The sequence below is a fragment of the Myotis nattereri genome (genome assembly GCF_964212035.1).
Source record: "Myotis nattereri genome assembly, chromosome: 3".
Classification (NCBI taxonomy): Eukaryota; Metazoa; Chordata; class Mammalia; order Chiroptera; family Vespertilionidae; genus Myotis; species Myotis nattereri.
This window is the reverse complement of record NC_138077.1, coordinates 116,065,280-116,083,992: the sequence shown is the minus strand read 5'-3', so window position 1 is coordinate 116,083,992 and position 18,713 is coordinate 116,065,280. Positions and strand designations below refer to the sequence as shown.

The window sequence follows — 18,713 nt, the reverse complement described above, 5'->3', positions numbered from 1 at the left end:
ATATGCTCAATTAATATTTGACAAAGGAGGCAAGAACATACAACGGAGTCAAGGCAGGTCCCAGACAGAGGGGTGGACGGTCCGAGGCCTTCGGGGCAGAGGGGCTCCTGCTTTGTGGCAGCAGTGACCGGGCTGCGCTGGCCTCGGCCACCCTCACTGGGCGGGGTGTCCTGGGCAGGGAGGCGGGGAAGAGGGGGCAGTGAACACCTCGCTGAGGCTGAGCCCTGGGCTGGAGGTTAAGTCCCGGGCCCTCCCCCCCCCCACCCCCACCCCAAGCTTTAAGGAGGGATGGAGGGCTCCTCCCTCTCGCTCACACACACCCCTGCCTGGGCTTCCTTTCTCTCCAGCTCCATTTTCTCCACCACCGGGGGCCAGGGTCTCCTGTGGAGGGCTCAGCCGGTACCCCAAGTCTCCCTTCAGAGCTGGGGTGAACCCCCGGGGGAGCCAGGAGACGGAGACACGTGCAGGGGTCAGGGCGAGTTTGGGGGGAAGTAATCAGGAGGTGAGAGGGCCTCAGCCCCCCCTCCCCCACTATGGACGAGTGGCTGCTGGGGCCACCCCCTCCAGGCAGGGGCCAGGGCGGCCTGGGGCTGGTGGGTAGGGTGCCTGGGGGCCCTGGCAAGCCTCCGGGTGGTGGGGGGGGGGGCGGGGGCGGGGGTCCCGGGAGACCAAGGGAAGCAAGACATTGGGGACATTCTGCAGCAGATAATGACTATCACGCACCAGAGCCTGGACAAGGCCCAGGCCAAGAAACATGCCCTAAACTGCCACTGAATGAAGCCAGGTCTCTTTAGCGTCCTGTGTGAAATCAAAGAGAAGACCGGCCTCAGCATCTGAAGCTCCAAGGAGGAGGAGCCGGTGGACCCCAGCTTATGCGCTTGGACAACATGCTTCTGGCAGAAGGTGTGGCTGAGCCTGAGAAGGGGGCTGGGGGTGGGGGCTCAGTGGCAGCAGCTGCAGCCGCAGCAACTTCCAGGAACCCTGTGTCCCCTGACAACTCCATGGAACACTCGCACTATTGCAACAAACTTGCCCAGATTCGCCATATCTACCACTCGGACCTGGAGAAGTATGAGCAGGCATGTAACGAGTTCACGGCCCACGTCATGAACCTGCTGAGGGAGCAGAGCCGCACGAGGCCTGTGGCACCCAAGGAGATGGGGCGGGTGGGAGCATGATACACCGTAAGTTCAGGCCACCCAGATGCAGCTCAGGCAGAGCACCTGCGAGGCCGTCATGATCCTGCGCTCCCGGTTCCTGGATGCCAGACCGCAACGCGGAAACTTCAGCAAACAGGCCGCGGAGGTCTTAAATGAGTATTTCTATTCCCACCTGAGCAACCTGTATCCCAGTGAGGAGGCTAAGGAGCAGCTCGCCAAGAAGCGTGGCATCACCGTATCTCAGGGCTCCAACTGGTCTGGCAACAAGCGGATTCGCTATAAGAAAAATATTGGAAAGTTTCAAGAGGAGGGAAACATCTATGCCATCAAGACCACCATGTCTATCACCCAGGGGGGCCAGAGCCGCACCAGCTCCCCGACACACCCTTCCTCTGGAGGCTCTGGCGCCTCTTTCAATCTTCAGGGTCTGGAGACATGTTTCTGGGGATGCCCTGCTTCCCAGGTGGAATCACTCCGACACTCGATGGGCCCAGGGGCTACGGAGATAACCTCAGGGAGGCCAGATGTACAGCCCTCGGGAAATGAGGGCAAACGGTGCTGGCAGGAGGCTGTGACCCCGTCCTCAGTGACTTCCGCAACAGAAGGACCAGGGAGCGTTCATTCTGACACTTCCAACTGATCTCACCCCTCAGGCCACAGGGTGGGGGCTCAGAGGTGACTCTTGACGAGAGGACAAAGGCATCCAGAGGATAAACCCCAGACACAGGAGAAGCACAAGATGGAGAAGGGCAAATGGCCGTCGCCCTACCCCAGCCGACTCAGTGCTAGGGTTGCTGACTACATGGCAAGGAGAAGGGGGTCCCCTAAGGGGAAGGTGGGGTCTGTCTCCTCTTTTTTCCCATCTTTTCAATCTTTTTCTCTCCCCATTTCTTACACAGAAACACACCCAGAACCCTATCTTTCAGATCCTCTCTCTCTCATAGACTCATACACAACTATTTTTTCTCTATAGACACATATACATTCTCTCTCAGACACATATACAACTCTCTCTCTCTCTCTCTCTCTCTCTCTCTCTCTCTCTCTCTCTCTCTCTCTCTTCACCCATTCTCTCTTCCCCGCCCCTTATCTGCTCTGGGATCTGTGGAGAAGCCAGCCTTGCCCAACCTACCAGAGATGCCAAAAATGGGACACAACTTCTGGACAGATGACCTGACCACGCCCCCGGGCCTCCCATCCCTCCCCCTCCAGATGGCTTTATTACCTCATATGCAGCTCATCTTAAACCAATAGAATTGCTCGGTGGGAAAAAAAAGGGGGGGGGGAGGAGGGAGGGAAGAACTTTCTAAAGGAGTCAGTAGACAGCAGAGTTAAAGAAGGAAAGAGGATGTATGAGTGAACTGTAGGAGCTATAATGAAAATCAAGTATAGTTGTGTACTGGGGACAGATTTTAAAAGTAGGAGTCAGAAAAGTAAAAAGATAAATGATAGTGAATAATTAGGCAGGTAGATAGATAGATATTAAAACAGTGGAAGTAAGTAGAGAAGAATGTATGGGAAAGGTAGGATGAGAGAGAAAAAGGGAGGGAAGAAAAGTTTTAAAGAGGAGCTGGTAGAGCTTAAAAGGAGAATGGGAAGAAGGAAGAAATGGGGCAGGGAGCAAAGCAGGTCCAAGGGAGGAAGTGAAGAAAAAAATTAAGGTGGGAAGGAAGGAAAAGGGGAGGACAGGGAGGGGTAAAGATAAAGGAAAGAAGGAATGTGGGGAGGGAGGGAGGGCAGGAGAAAGATGGGAAGAAGGATGATGGAACAGAAGTAGGAAATAAGGAGGAAAGGAAAGTTTATAAATGATGAGTCAGTAGGAAAAAGTGTTACATAAAGGAGAGAGAAAAATTGTGTGAGAGGGAGAAGCCAATAAGGAAGTCGAATACAATTGTGTGTGAAGGGGATAAGATTAAAAAAGAAAGTTAATAGGGGTGACCAGGCCAGCAGGGGAGGGCAGTTAGGGGGATCAGGCAGGCAGAGTGGTTAGGGCAGGCAAGCAGGTGAGCGGTTAGGAGCCAGAGGTCTTGGATTGCCAGAGGGATGTCCAACTGCCAGTTTGGTAAACTCCCCTGTGAATCCATCTGGACCTAGGCTTTTGTTTGCTGGGAGTTTTTTTTATTACTGCTTCTATTTCATCAGTTGTTATTGGCCTATTCAGATTTTCTGATTCTTCCCAATTCAGTTTTGGGAGATTGTATTTTTTAGGAATTTTTTCATTTCATCCACATTGTTCAGCTTGTTGGCATATAGTTGTTCATAGTATTTCTTACAATTCTTTGTATTTCTGTGGTGTCAGTGGTTACTTCTCCACTTTTGTTTCTGCTCTAATCTTTATTATTTTCTTCCTTCTACTTATTCTGGGCTTATCTTGTTGTTCTCTTTCTAGTTCTTTAAGTTGTAGGGTTAAATATTTTAATGTTGATTTTTCATGTTTTTTGAGTTAGGCCTGTAATACTATGAACTTCCCTTTCAGGACTGCTTTTTCTGTGTCCCAGAGATTTTGGATTGTTCTGTGTTCATTTTCAGGAAGTTTTTTATTTCTTTCTTGATCTCATTGGTAACCCATTCTTTGTTTAATAAAATGCCATCTTACTTACTTACTTAGCCTCCATGCATTTGAATGTTTTTGAGGATTTTTTTTTATTGTAGTTGTATCCTCTGCATTTTTAAAGAATTGACTGTACTATATATACTGTAATAGGAGAAAAAAATGTTCATAAAAGTCATTAATTTACTGTAATGAGAAATAGAGTCCTAATAATCCATTATTATTGTTTTCTATTGACATTTGATATCAATATTTGTTATCCACAATCAGTAGATTTAGTAAACACAACAAAAAAGAGAATAATATAAATCCCAAAAGTATAATTTTAATATATGTACTATATTGACATGTGTATCAATCAGCTTGAGCTGCTATAACAAAATACCATAGACTGAGTGACTTAAATACCAGAAATTTTGTCACAGTTCTCGAGACTAAAATTTCAAGATTAAAGGTCTGAATTTCTGGCCAACTTTGTTTCTAGTGAGGACACTTTACCTAGTTTTCAGACAGCCATCTTTCTGCCATGTCCTCACATAGCTTTTCCTTGGTGTGTGTGCAGAGAGAGAGGGAGAGAGGTTCCTTTTCTTATAAGAATACCAATCCTATTGGATTAGGATTCCACCTTTGTGACTTCATTTAACTTTAATTACCCCCTTATAGGCCCCATCTACAAATACAGTTATATTGGAATTTAAGACTTTAACATATGAATTGGGGTGGGGGGGGGGAGCACAATCCAGTCCATAACAACATGTGCAACATGTGTTAGAGTAGTTTTTCTGGTACCTTTGAGTTCCGGTTTATTATATAAATGTACAATTTATTTATTTATTTATTTGCTGTTAATCCTCACCTGAGGATATTTTTTCCATTTACTTTTAGAGAAAGAGGAAGGGAGGGAGGGAGGGTGGGAGGGGGAGAGAGAGAGAGAGAGAGTGAGAGAGAGAGAGATGTTAGATAGACACATCAATTGGTTGCCTGCCGGGAGCCGGTCCATCCTTGCTGTTTCAAGGGACCTGGCACATATGGCATACTGTTCTTAATATGTTTGCTCACTTTCTTGGCACTATGTGTTTTAACCAAGGTCACCTCTCTGAGAAAGGTTGTTTCCCCAGGTAGGGATTTTCCCCTGAAGTTAGGGATGTAATAAAACCCCTTAACTAAGTGCCAGGCGGGTAATTAATCACTTTAACTATGAACAATCATGCTTAAACTACATAATCTTTACTCCCTGGAATGGAGATAAGAAACGCCCTAACCTTTGGAATAGAGATTGATAGGATTGAATCAACTGGTATAAATACAGATGTAACAAGACAACAGGAGACAGAACTTAGAACACAGAACCTAGACACAGAACCTAGACACAGAACCTACACAGAACCTAGAGACAGAAGAACTTCGCTGGAGAGAACATGGCAAAAGATCCTGGACAGAAACTGGCCACAGAACCTAGAGACAGAACCTAGCGAGAGAACCTGGCTGAAGAACCTAGAGACAGAACCTGGCTACAGAACCTGGATAGAACATGGCAAGAGAACCTGACTAGAACCTGGTGACTGAACCTGGCTGGAGAACCTGGACAGAACCTGGCTGGAGAACCTGGAGAACCTGGCTGGAGAACCTAGCAAGAGAACATGGACACAGAACCTGGCTGGAGATCCTAACCAGAACTTCGCTGGAGATCCTGACCAGAACTTGGCTAGAGATCCTGGCTAGGCTGCTGATCAACTGAACGCTGTTTCCGTGTCATTCCTTCTTCGCCGGCTCCGTCCACACCTTTGGGGACCCCTGGACCTGCTGCGGTTGGACCCCAGCAGTTGCCTCCTGCACACACCCCAACTCGGCCCAGGGAACGAACCTGCAACCCTTCAGTGTGCCGGTCAATACTCTACCACTGAACCACACTGGCCAGGGGTATTTATTTTATTTTAAAGGATTATGATAAAAAACATTAATCCTATGCTCCACTTTTCTGATCCTAGGCCCTCTCTCCATAGGCACCTACTTTAAACTATTTTAGCTTTTTCTTCTAATATTTACCTTCATATTTCTATATAATATGCTCATAGATTTGTTAAATCTATTTTTTTATCATTTTGATTTACTTTTATATTAGGTAAGAATTTAGGACCCTTATGCCTCCTCACTATTCTCCTAATATAACCATTCTCCTAATATAACATCCTAATATTTTGCAAGTAGCATTTTGATATTATATTGTTATCCAGTGAGACAGAAGCAACTATGGCTATATCTCCTTTGTCATCCACCTTTTTGTTTTTTTAAAAGTTAACATTAGCTCCTCCCCCCTACATTTTCTTAGTCTCCTAGTTTCATTTCACTAATTCTTCAATAATCTTCTAGTCTTTATTTAATTTTTAGTAACTTTTTAAAAGTATATATTTTTATTCATTTCAGAGAGGAAGGGAGAGAGAGATAGAAACATTAATGATGAGAGAGAATCATTGATTGGCTGCCTCCTGCATGCCCCCCACTGGAAATAGAGCCCACAATCTGGGCATATGCCCTTGACTGGAATTGAACTCAGGACCCTTCAGTCTGCAGACTGACACTCATTCACTGAGCCAAACCAGCTAGGGCTTTAGTAACTTTTTATTTTAGAAAATTTCAAATACATGTCAAAGTAGTGAGAATAGTATTATATATATACTCTAGCCTTCATCATTAAGCTTCAAATAGCAATTCTTATTTACAGAAATGCAAAGTTAGTTTAACATCCAAAACTAATCAGTGTAATAATCAGTGTAATAATGCAAAGTTAGTTTAACATCCGACAACCAATCATTGTAAACAATCATGATTTAAAAAAAAAAAAACACCTCAACAAACTAGGTATTAAAATAAAATTTCTCAACCTGATAAAAGGACTCTGAAAATCTCTCAGCTGACATCTTACTTAATGGTGAAAGACAATGCTTTACCCCTAAGATTAGCCATATTAATAAAGGACAAAAACCTCACAATCATCTCAATAGACATTGAGGCCCTGACTGGGTAGCTAAGTAAGAGCATCATCCCAATGTGCCAAGGTTTTGGTTTTGATATCCTATCAGGGCATATATATACAAGAATCAAACAATTAATGCATAAATAAGTGCAATAAATTGATATATTTCTCTCTCTCAAATCAATAAGTCAATATAAAATAGATATTGAAAAATTAATTGACAACACAATCCCTGCAGCTGCGACTCCCAGGATGCACCAGCTCCCCTCTCTCTGGCTGGGGAAAGGGGCCGGGGGAAGGGGCGGCCACGCTCTGCTGGGAAGAAGAGAGCGAGTTTCCCGAGTTTCCCGGGGTTTCCCGCCCAGGTCTCAATGTTTTACTGGTAGAGTGACCTAGTGCATTTGTACGAAAGCTACTTAAAAGCAGGAACAGAACATGACAGCAGCGGTTGTTTCCCCCTGTCCACTGGAGTGAAGGCAGCAGCACGAAGAAATCCCCGAGCAGAGCCCTCTGTTTCGTATACTTTTAAACGAGCGGCTCCCAACAGTTTTGAAATCCTAAGAATGAACTATTTGTATATGTAAGTTATAACCCTTTCTGAGTCCAATATCTGCCAAGGCCTTACTGTGCTTCTCCAGTCACCCAGTCTTCTTAACTCTAATGTACTGACTCCCTTGGACTGTAAGTTACCACAGAAGTGGGTTAGGGATGCAGTCACTGCCCTATCTGCAGTCCAGTCTCAGCACAGCAGGCACAGTCAGTGCAATGCCCATGGACAGCACATAATCAAATAACACTCAATAAACTGTTGTAACGTACCCCACAAATCACAGAAGGACGCCTCAAGAAGTCGAATTAAAGAGTCACATTTATTGCAATGAGGGGTCATTCCCAAATCTTATAGTAGTTATTTGGTCACAGTTCCAGGGTTATATAGGCAAAAAATCACAAAGGTATTGATTACATCTCAGGGTTTGGAATGAGGAACCTGGTTCGCAAAAAAAGCAGTTTACAGAAGCAGAAATTAAGCATGTTAATTACAGTTTTGGGTCTCCGGATCACTGAGTTGACAGAAACACATCATCTGGAACCGCTGGGTTGACAGGAACACATTATCTAGAGCCGTCGGATCTCGAAACACTGAGTTGGCAGGAAGTCATTTTAGAGCCATCAAGGCAATTTAGAGTAATTGTGCTGTCCTGGTCTTAGGACCACTGAGTCAACTGGAATGCATCATCTGTGGCCACTAAAACAATTTAGGATAATTGTGCTGTCCTGTTTCCCAGGTACAGAAGAATGTGCTTCGATAACCAGTAAGATAACAATCAATGGGATAGTCATTCAATCGAATGGGATGATTTATACAATTCAGAAAATCAAAATAACCTGTCCATTGTTAAACAAAGCAAATAGGTACCATACTTCAAAACGAGGTATTAAAATAAAATTTCTCACCCTGATAAAGGGACTCTATGAAAATCTCACAGCTGACATCTTAATGGTGAAAGATTGAATGCTTTACCCCTAAGATCAGAAATAAGAGAAGGATGTTTTCTTTTGCCACTTCTATTCAACATTGTACTAGAGAATCTAGCCAAGGCATCAAGATTAGAAAAGGTTTAAAACTATTTTTAAAAAATATATTTTTATTGATTTCAGAGAAGAAGGAAGAGGGAGAGAGAGAGACATCAATGATGAGAGAGAATCATTGAATGGCTGCCTCCTGCATGCCCCACACTGGGGACTGAGCCCACAACCTGGGTATGTGCACTGACCGGGAATCAAACCATGACCTCCTGGTTCATAGGCTGACACTCAACCACTAAACCACACTGGCTGGGCCATTTTTTTAAAAAATTTAATTTATCTCCACATTAAAAAACAAACTTTATTGTTGAGAGTATTACTGATGTCCCTCTTTTCCCTCTCCCCCAATGTCACCCTCTACCTGGTTCCTGCCCTGCCCCAGGCCTTCATCACCCTATTGTCTGTGTAAATAGGTAATGCATATACGCATATAAGAGCTTTGTTTAATCTCTTCCTGCCCCCCACCCCCTTCCCTCTGAGAAGCATCAGTCTGTTGCATTTTCATGCCTCTGATCCTATTTTATTCACCAGTTTATTCTGTTCATTAGATTTCTTATTCATTTATTTTGATTTTTAGATTCCATTTTTTGAAATATATTTTTATTGATTACAGAGAGGAAGGAAGAGGGAGAGAGAGATAGAAACATCCATGATGAGAGAGAATCATGGATTGGCTGCCTCCTGCAAGTCCCCCACTGGGGATCAAGCCCACAACCTGGGCATGTGCCCTTGACCAGAATTGAATCTGGGACCTTTTAGTTTGCAGGCCGACGCTTTATCTACTGAGCCAAACCGGCTAGGGCTAGATTCAATCGTTGATAGATATGTATTTATTGCCTTTTTATTGTTCATCTTTTTTATCTTTTCCTTCCTCTTCTTCCTTTTCTTAAAGAATACCCTTCAACATTTCATGTAATATTGGTTTGATGGTGATGACTCCTTTAGCTTTTTCTTGTCTGTGAAACTCTTTAACTGACCTTCAATTCTAAATGATAGCTTTGCTGGGAAGAGTAATCTTGGTTGTAGGTCCTTGCTATTCATCACTTGAGTATTTCTTGCCACTCTCTTCTGGCTTGCAAAATTTCTGTTGAGAAATCAGCTGACAGTTGTACGAGCACTCCCTTGTAGATAACGAACTGCTTTTCTCTTGCTGCTTAAGATTCTCTCATTGTCTTTAGCCCTTGGCCTTTTAATTATGATGTGTCTTGGTGTGATCCTCTTTGGGTTCCTCTTGTTTGGGACTCTCTGTGCTACCTGGACTTGTAAGTCTATTTCTTTCACCAGGTAGGGGAAGTTTTCTGTTACTATTTCTTCAAATAGATTTTCAATATTTTGCTCTCTCTCTTCTTCTGGCACGCCCACTATACGAATGTTGGTACACTTGAAGTTGTCCCAGAGACTCTTTACACTATATTCATATTTTTGGATGCTTTGTGCTCTTCTGATTGGATGTTTTTTATTTCCTTATATTTCAAATCATTGATTTTATTCTCAGAATCCTCTACTCTACTGTTGAATCCCTGTAAATTATTTTTTATTTCAGTTAATATATGCTTAATTTCTGACTGGTCCTTTCCATTTTTTTTGGCATTCTCACTAAGATCTTTGAAAGTCTCATTAAGTCCCTTAAAGATCTCATGAAGATTCTTTTTTCTTTTTTTTAATGTATTTTATTATTTTACAGAGAGGGATAGTTAGAAACATTGATTAGAGAGAAACATCAGTCAGCTGCTTCCTGCACACCTCCTACTGGGGATGTGCCTGCAATGAATGTACATGCCCTTGACCGGGATCGAACCTGGGACCTTTCAGTCCGTAGGCTGATGCTCTATCCACAGAGCCAAACCAGTTAGAGCTTGAGTAACCTTAACCATGGTTTTGAACTCTATATCCAGAGTTGTGGTGTTTCTTTGTCTCTGCATTTTGGCTCCTTCCCTGTGTTTGTTTCTATGTATTGGGTAGGAGCTGCTTATGTCTCCTTGAGTTGGTAGAGTGGCCTTGTGTAGTAGGTGGTCTAGAGAGCCAAATGGCTTGGCCTCCCTGGTCACCTGAGTTGGGCACTCTAGGTGCACCCCTGTGTGGGCTGTGTGCAGTCTTGTTGAGATGTGATTGCTGTTGGTGTCACTGGGAGGAATTGACCTCCAGGCCACTTGGCTGTGAGGACCAGCTTTGACTACAGTGAGAGAGCTGCTATGCAGGAGATATCTCTATGGAGCAGGACTTGCTTCAGTGGGGCTTTGGTGCTCACTGAGTCTGCCTCTTGAGTGTGTCACTTATGGATGTATAGAGTTGTAATTTGCTATAGTCTGAAGCTGTTCATCAGGTGCAGAAACTCTAGGGCAGGGGTGGGCAAACTTTTTGACTCGAGGGCCACAATGGGTTCTTAAACTGGACCAGAGGGCCGGAACAAAAGCATGGATGGAGTGTTTGTGTGAACTAATATACATTCAAAGTAAACATCATTACATAAAAGGGTACACTTTTTTTTTTTTTTTTTTTTTTAGTTTTATTCATTTCAAACGGGCCGGATCCGGCCTGCGGGGGCGTAGTTTGCCCCCGGCTGCTCTAGGGCCTTCAGGGTGGTGCAGTCAGCCAGTGCCTGGGGCTATCCAGCAGGAGCTACAGAGAGATCTGCTGATTCTTCCTATTTGTATCATGTTTAGGAGTGCCCACTGAAGGCCCAGCTGTGAAGCAAGGCAGGCTGGTGCTAGTGCTGGGTCTTAGGCCTTTTATTGATAGGTTTGGAGCTCCCTGACCCAGCTGCAGCTTACTTGAGACTTTAGCAAAATCTGAAGCCTGACTAAGGATAGGCCATTCATATGCAAAAGCCGCTGCCCACAGGTTAGGTGGTGCTGCAAATTGGATGGGGCGGGGTCTCAGGGAATTACCAGGGCAGAGGTAACAGAAATGGCTGCCAGTCACACCTGTGACCATAGAGGTCCATCATAGTAACAATGGTCCCTATGAGCACCTCTGCCTGGGAGAAAGCTGCCCCCGAGTTCCTGCCCTGATGCCAGACAGTCCTCCTGTGTCTGTGTTCCCCAGATCCTCACCCTGACACTGGAGTTCAGAAGTGGGACCTTATAAGTTCAGTTCATGTGCTGACCCTTTAAGAGGATCACCTGGGTCTCCAGCAGCCTCCATGTCACTGAGCCCCAATCCCTGCTGGCTTTTACAGTCTATAGTTACAGAGACTTCTTTTCCCAGCTCTGGGAGCCTGAGCTGGGGGTCTGGTGTGGGAATGGGATCCCTTCCTCCTCACAGGGGGGACTCCGCAGAGATGATCTCCCTCCCAATTAAAAAAGCAGCTCATGTTGCCGAAACCGGTTTGGCTTAGTGGATAGAGCATCGGCCTGCGGACTGAAAGGTCCCGGGTTCGATTCCGGAAAAGGGCATGTACCTGGGTTGCGCGCACATCCCCAGTGGGAGATGTGCAGGAGGCGGCTGATCGATGTTTCTCTCTCATCGATGTTTCTGGCTCTCTATCTCTCTCCCTTTCTCTCTGTAAAAAATCAATAAAATATATTTAAAAAAAAAAAAAAAAAAAAGCAGCTCATGTGGGTGCCAGTCCAGCTCATTCCTCACTCCACCTACCAGTCTCAATGTGCTTTCTTCTTTACTTCTCTAGTTGTAAGACTTCCATTTGGCAAGCTTTCAGGCGGTTCTGGATGATGGTTATTCTGTATTTTAGTTGTAATTTTGATGTGGTCGTGGGAGGCAGTGAGTACAGGTGTTTACCTATGCTGCCATCTTGGTTCTCACTCCGGGTCATTTTCTTATTCTTAATAAATAATCACAAATGTACATTATACAAGAAAGTTTAAATTTAAAGAAGTCACCCCAATCTTATTTTTCTTAATCAGAGTAACCTTTATATTTATTCAATGGCTGGTAAAGCTTTGTTACTGCTATCCAGGCTGTACCTAGGTGGCGATTGTACAGGCAGAAGATGTACAGGTAAAATATGTACAGGAGGAGGATGTCCAGGTGAAGGTTGTACAGGTAGAGAATGTACACGATGTATAGGTAAAAGACGTACTGGTGGAGGTTATACTAGGTGAAGGGTGAGTTACATGGAGCACAGAGTGAAGGGAATACACTGACGATGTTTATTATTTCAAATTCTCCTACCATTTCTGTATTTCCTGTATTGGCAGAATGGCACTGATATCTATCTTCTAAGTTGGGACTTTTGAGAATGAAAGTGGGTGGGTGCTACTAATAATTATATGAGAACAATTGGTGTTAAAGCCACTGCTATCCTGGATAGAAGAGGATGCTAATCACTTATAAAAAGTATTGTTTAAAACGTGCATTTTGAGAATTTAAATATATTTGGTTAATAGTTTTCGGGCTTAAAAATGTTTACAAGGGGCCCAGCCAGTTTGGCTCAGTGGTTGAGTGTTGATCTATAAACCAGGAGGTCATGATTCGATTTCCTGGCAGGGCACATGCCCAGGTTGTGGGCTCCATCCCCAGTAGGTGGCATGCAGGAGGCAGCTGATCAATGATTCTCTCTCACCATTGATTTTTCTATCTGTCTCTCCCTCTCCCATCCTCTCTGAAATCAATAAAAATATATTTAAAAAAAGAAAAGCCCAGAGTAAGTAGAAGGAAGGAAATAAGAAAAGTTGGGGCAGAAATAAATGACATAGACATACACACACACAAAACAATACAAAAAAATCAATGAGACCAACCGCTGGGTCTTTGAAAGGGTAAACAGTTGATGAACTGTTAACCAGACTCATAAAGAAACAAAGAGAGAGGACCCAAGTAAATAAAATCAGAAATGAAAGTTGAGAAGTTACCCCTGACATCATGGAAATACAAAGGATTGAACTATATGCCAACAAGCTGGACTATGTAGATAAAATGGAAAAATTCCCCCAAAAATACAATCTCCCAAACTGAATCAGGAAGAATCAGAAAGCCTGAATAGGCCAATAACAACTGATGAAATAGAAGGTATAATAAAAAAAATCCCAGCAAACAAAAGCTCGGGTCCAGATGGAGTCACAGAGGAGTTTACCAAATATTCAAAGAAGAACTAACATCTATACTCCTCAACCTATCCCATAAAATTCAAGAGAAAGGAACATTTCCTCTTCTTATGAGGCCAGAATTACCCTAATTCCAAAACCAGATAAAGACACTACAAAGAAAGAGAATTATAGGCCAATATCTCTGATGAACATACATGCTAAAATCCTTAACAAAATATTAGCAAATCGCATCCACCAACATATTAAAAAGATCATACACCATGACCAAATGGGATTTATTCCAGATAATGCAAGGCTGGTACAATATTCACAGATCAATAAACGTGATACATCATATAAACAAACTGAAAGACAAAAATCACATGATCATATCAATAGATGCAGAAAAAGTATTTGACAAAATCCAAAACACTTTTTTGATACTTTCAGCAAAGTGGGAATAGAGGGAGCATATCTCTACATGATAAAGGCCATATATGACAAACCTACAGCCAATATCATACTCAATGGGCAACCTCAAACCATTTCCCCTAAGAACAAGAACAAGACAGGAATATCTGCTTTCACCACTCTTATTCAACATTAGAGGCCTGGTGCACAAAATTCATCACCTTTCACAGTTCTGGACCCCTCGGGGGATGTCTGCCTGCCAGCTGATGCCCCATGTCTGACTAAGCTGGCAGTTGGACATCCTTCTTTTTTTTTTTTTATTTTAAAAATATATTTTATTGATTTTTTACAGAGAGGAAGGGAGAGGGATAGAGAGTTAGAAACATCGATGAGAGAGAAACATTGACCAGCTGCCTCCTGCACACCCCCCACTGGGGATGTGCCCGCAACCAAGGTACATACCCTTGACCGGAATCGAACCTGGGACCTTTCAGTCCGCAGGCCAATGCTCTATCCACTAAGCCAAACCGGTTTGGCGGACATCCTTCTTGCAGTCCGGGATCTCTCACTCCTTACTGCCTGGCTTGCTGCTCCTTAGTGCTGCCACAGAAGCAGGAGAGGCTCCTGCCACTGCTGCTGTGGTACCCAGCCATGAGCCCAGCTTCTGGCTGAGCGGCGCTCCCCCTGTGGGAGCACACTGACTACTAGAGGGCAGTTCCTGCATTGAGCTGCCTCCTGGTGGTCAGTATGCATCATAGTGATTGGTTGACAAGGTTGTTCTGGTTGTTCCACCATTCAGTCGCTGGGCTTTTATTTTATAGGATAGTACTGGAAGTCCTAGCCACAGCGATCAGACAAGAACTAAAAGGCATCCAAGTTGGAAAGGAGGAAGTAAAACTCTCATTATTCGCAGATGACATGGTATTGTATATAGAAAACCCTAAAGACTCCACCAAAAAACTACTAGAATTAAAAAATTTGGCAATGTAGCAGTATGCAAATATCAACACTCCCAAATCAATGGTTTTTTTAAATACCAATAATGAATTCTCAGAAAGAGAAACTAAAAAACCAATCCCATTATATTGCAACAAAAAAAGTAAGATTCTTAGGAATAAACTTAACCAAGGAGACAAAAGGCCCATACTTAGAAAACTACAGGATGTTGAAAAAAAAGATAGAAGATATAAACAAGTTGAAGAATATACCATGTTCATGGATTGATATAATCAACATCATTAAAATATCCATACTACCCAAGGAAATCTAGAGATTCAATGCAATTCCTATTAAAATACCAACAGCATATTTCAGAGATCCAAAACAAAGATGCCAAAATTTATATGGAACCAAAAAAGACCCTGAATAGCTTCAGCAATCTTGAGAAAGAAGAACAATGTTGGAGGAATCACAATACCAGATATCAAGTTGTACTACAAAGCCACCGTAATCAAAACAGCCTGGTACTGGCACACGAACAGGCATATAGATCAATGGAACAGAACAGAGAGCCCAGAAACTGACCTAAGCCATTATGCTCAATTAATATTTGACATAGAAGGCAAGAGCATACAATGGAGTCAAGACAGTCTCTTCAATAAATTGTATTGAGAAAATTGGACAGATACATGCAAAAAGAATAAAACTAGACCACAAACTTTCACCATACACAAGAATAAAGTCAAAATGGATAAAAGACTCAAATGTAAGTCAGGAAACTATAAAAATCGTAAAATAAACCATATAAAGCAAAATCTCAGATGTCTCTTGTAGGAGTGTGTTTACAGATACATCTCTTGGGGCAAAGGAAACTAAGGAGAAAATAAACAAATGAGACTACATCAAAATTAAAAGCTTCTGCACAACAAAAGAAACCATCAACAAAATGAGAAGGGTGCCACCTTATGGGAGAACTATTTGTCAATGATACATCTGATAAAGGGTTAGTATCCAAAATATATAAGAAACTTCTACACTTTAACAAAAGGAAGACAAACAATCCAACTAAAAATGGGCAAAGGACCTAAACAGACACTTCTCCAAAGTGGTCATACAGATGTCCAAGAGACATGTTTAAAAAATGTTCACAAAGTCACTGATCATCAGAGAGATGCAAAGAAAAATGACAATGAGCTATCATCTCACACCTTTCAGAATGGCTACCATCAACAAATCAACAAATGACAAATGCTGGCAAGGATGTGGAGAAAAGGAAACCCTAATACACTGCTGGTGGGAATGTAGACTGGTGCAGCCATTATGGAAAACAGTATGGGGTTTCCTAAAAAAATTAAATATGGAACTGCCATTTGACCCAGTGATTCCCCCATCTAGGAATATATCCTAAGAAATCTGAAACACCAATCAGAAAAAATGTATGCACCCCTATGTTCATAGCAGCAAAATTTGCCATAGCTAAGATCTAGAAACAGCTCAAGTGCCCATTAGCAGATAAGTGAATAAAAAAACCGTGGTACATTGACACAATGGAATATTTCGCAGTAAAAGAAAGAGAACTCATACCATTTGCAATACCATGGAAGGACCTTGACTGGGACTTGAACCCACGCTAAGTGAAATAAGCCTGTCAGAGAAAGACAGGTATTACATGATCTCACTCATAAGTGGAATCTTATGAACAAAATAAACTGATGAACCAAATAGATCCAGAGACATAGAAGCATGGGATAGACTGATGATCCTCATAGAGAAGGGGAAGGGTGGTTGGGAGGGAGGACATCAACCATAAAACTTGTATGCATATCTGTATAACCCATGGACACAGACAATAGGATGTGAAGGCCTGGGGTGGGGAGCAGGGTTGGGCTAGAAAGTGTCAATGGAGGAAAAAAGGGGACATATGTAATACTTTCAACAATGAAGATTAAAAAAACACACCTAAGTTTATAGTTCAAGAGACTAGCAAAAGAAAAAGAAACTAAAATTAAGGTAGTAAAAGTTAGAAAATAATAAAGATTAGAGCAGAAATAAGTAAATAAAACATAGAAAAAACATTAAAAAAAACCCAATATTGATGTGACAGAGACACATCAATTGGTTGCCTCCCACAGCACCCCACTGGGGCAGGGATCAGACCTGCAACCCAGGGACATGCCTTTGATTGGGACTTGAACCCATGACCCTCTGATGTACAGGCTGACACTCTAACTACTGAGCCAAGCTGTCCAGGGCCCTTCTGAGTGTTTAGAAAGGATTTATCAGGCCTATTTTTTTTACACTATTTAAAAAATTTATTGACAGTATTATAGATACTACCTATCTTCCCCCCTCTACCTTTGTCCCCCTTTTCCCAGCCCCCAGCCCAGCCCAGGTGTTCCCTACACTATTGAGTGTCCATGGGCTATGCATATATGTATTTTATCAGGTCTATTGAAAGCACACTGATTTGGAACCACAGGTACCAGAAAATGTCTAGATGGTAAATATGACTTTCACTGGGCAAAGTGCCCTAGTATCAGAAACAGGCTCCACCACTTAGACAGGCTGTTGGGAATGAATCCCTCCCAGCTGGTGGACATAGCCTTTAAAGTTCATGCCCTGGAAACAAGGAAATTAAAGCAGGTTACCATTTTCCTAGAAACAGTGCAGGAAACCAGAAGAGGGGGGATTTGGAAGGAAAAGAGAAAGGCCCACTAGGCACCAATGAATGTGCCTATTGCAAAGTGGAGGGCCATGAGAGAAAGGACTACCCAGAACTCAAAAATAAAAATAAAAAGGATGGAAACCCTCACCTAGAAGTGTTAGGAAGAATGACGAATCTGGATGCCCAAAGGCTCCCCTAGACACCTCCCAACCTATTACCATTTCCCCACAGGAGACTGGGGTACAACTGACAGTGGGGAACAAGCTAATTGACTTCCTTGTAGATATGGAAGCTACATATTTAGTGCTAAATACCAAAGTAACTGAGAATGCATATAAGCATAACCAAAGGACACAGACAGTAGGGGGGTGAGGTCATGTGCTGGGGGGTGGGAGCAATCAGGGAGAGGTCAATGGGGGAAAAAAGGAGACATATGTAATACTTTCAGCAATAAAGAATTTAAATGAAAAAATAAACTAACAGAAAAAAGTGCAGCTGCGGTGATGGTTACTGGAGTTATTGGACAATTACAAAAACAGGCATTCCTTCAACATCTAGAATGTCAGGGTGGAGATAAAAAACTTATGCATAATTTTCTCTACCTGCCAGACTGCCCATTCCATCATTGGGTCAAGATTTACTTTGTAAACTGCATGTACAAATAACTTTTTCCTTTGAGAAATAGCAGTTATGTTTAGGAATCCTGCCCGAACATGCTCTCCAGCCCCAGGTGCTCCTGACTTACCTGATAGAACCCATAGGTGAACTCTTCCCACAAGATCTATGAACAGGTCAATCCAGCTGTTTGGGCTGACAGAACCCCAGTAGATCTGATCTATTGGATCAGCTGCTGACAGAATCTGACTGGAAATTATATACAGATGGGAGCAGATTCATGGGGGATGGCAATGACAAACCGTGTATGTGGTAGTCGCCATAGACAAGGTAATAGGAACCCACGTCCTTGCTGTAGGAACCTCAGCACAAAAGGCTGAACTGATAGCCTCACCAGAGCCTTAGATTTATCCCAGAGAAAGAATGTTAACATATACACTGACTTCATGGTAGTCCATGCCCATGGCCTTATATAAAAAGAGGGCTCTTAACTTTGGGGACTAAGGACATCAAACATGCAAGAGATTTAAAAATTGCTAGAGGCAGTGAATCTACCAAATCAGATTGCCATAATGCATTACCCAGGACACCAGGACAGTTCCAAAACAAGCCAGGGAAACCAAACTGCCGATAAAATAGTAAGACAAGCCACCCAAGACTGCCACTTCTTGGGACTTTAATTCCCCACCTGGACTTGTCAGAATTCAAACCCCATTACACAGAACAAGATGAGGAATGGGCCAGGGAACAGGGATTCTCTTAACACTGACCCTAATTCTATATGGAAGATCAACACCCATGGTATGACCTTCCTCCCTGAAGGTCC

General features: G+C 43.1%; 1 pseudogene across 1 annotated transcript; it reads left to right on the top strand.

Moving 5' to 3' along the window:
• Positions 1–533: 533 nt before the first annotated feature.
• LOC308516421 (pre-B-cell leukemia transcription factor 2-like) lies at positions 534–1,800 on the top strand (annotated as a pseudogene). Its single transcript has one exon. The product of its transcript is annotated as a pre-B-cell leukemia transcription factor 2-like (transcript).
• Positions 1,801–18,713: the final 16,913 nt, after the last annotated feature.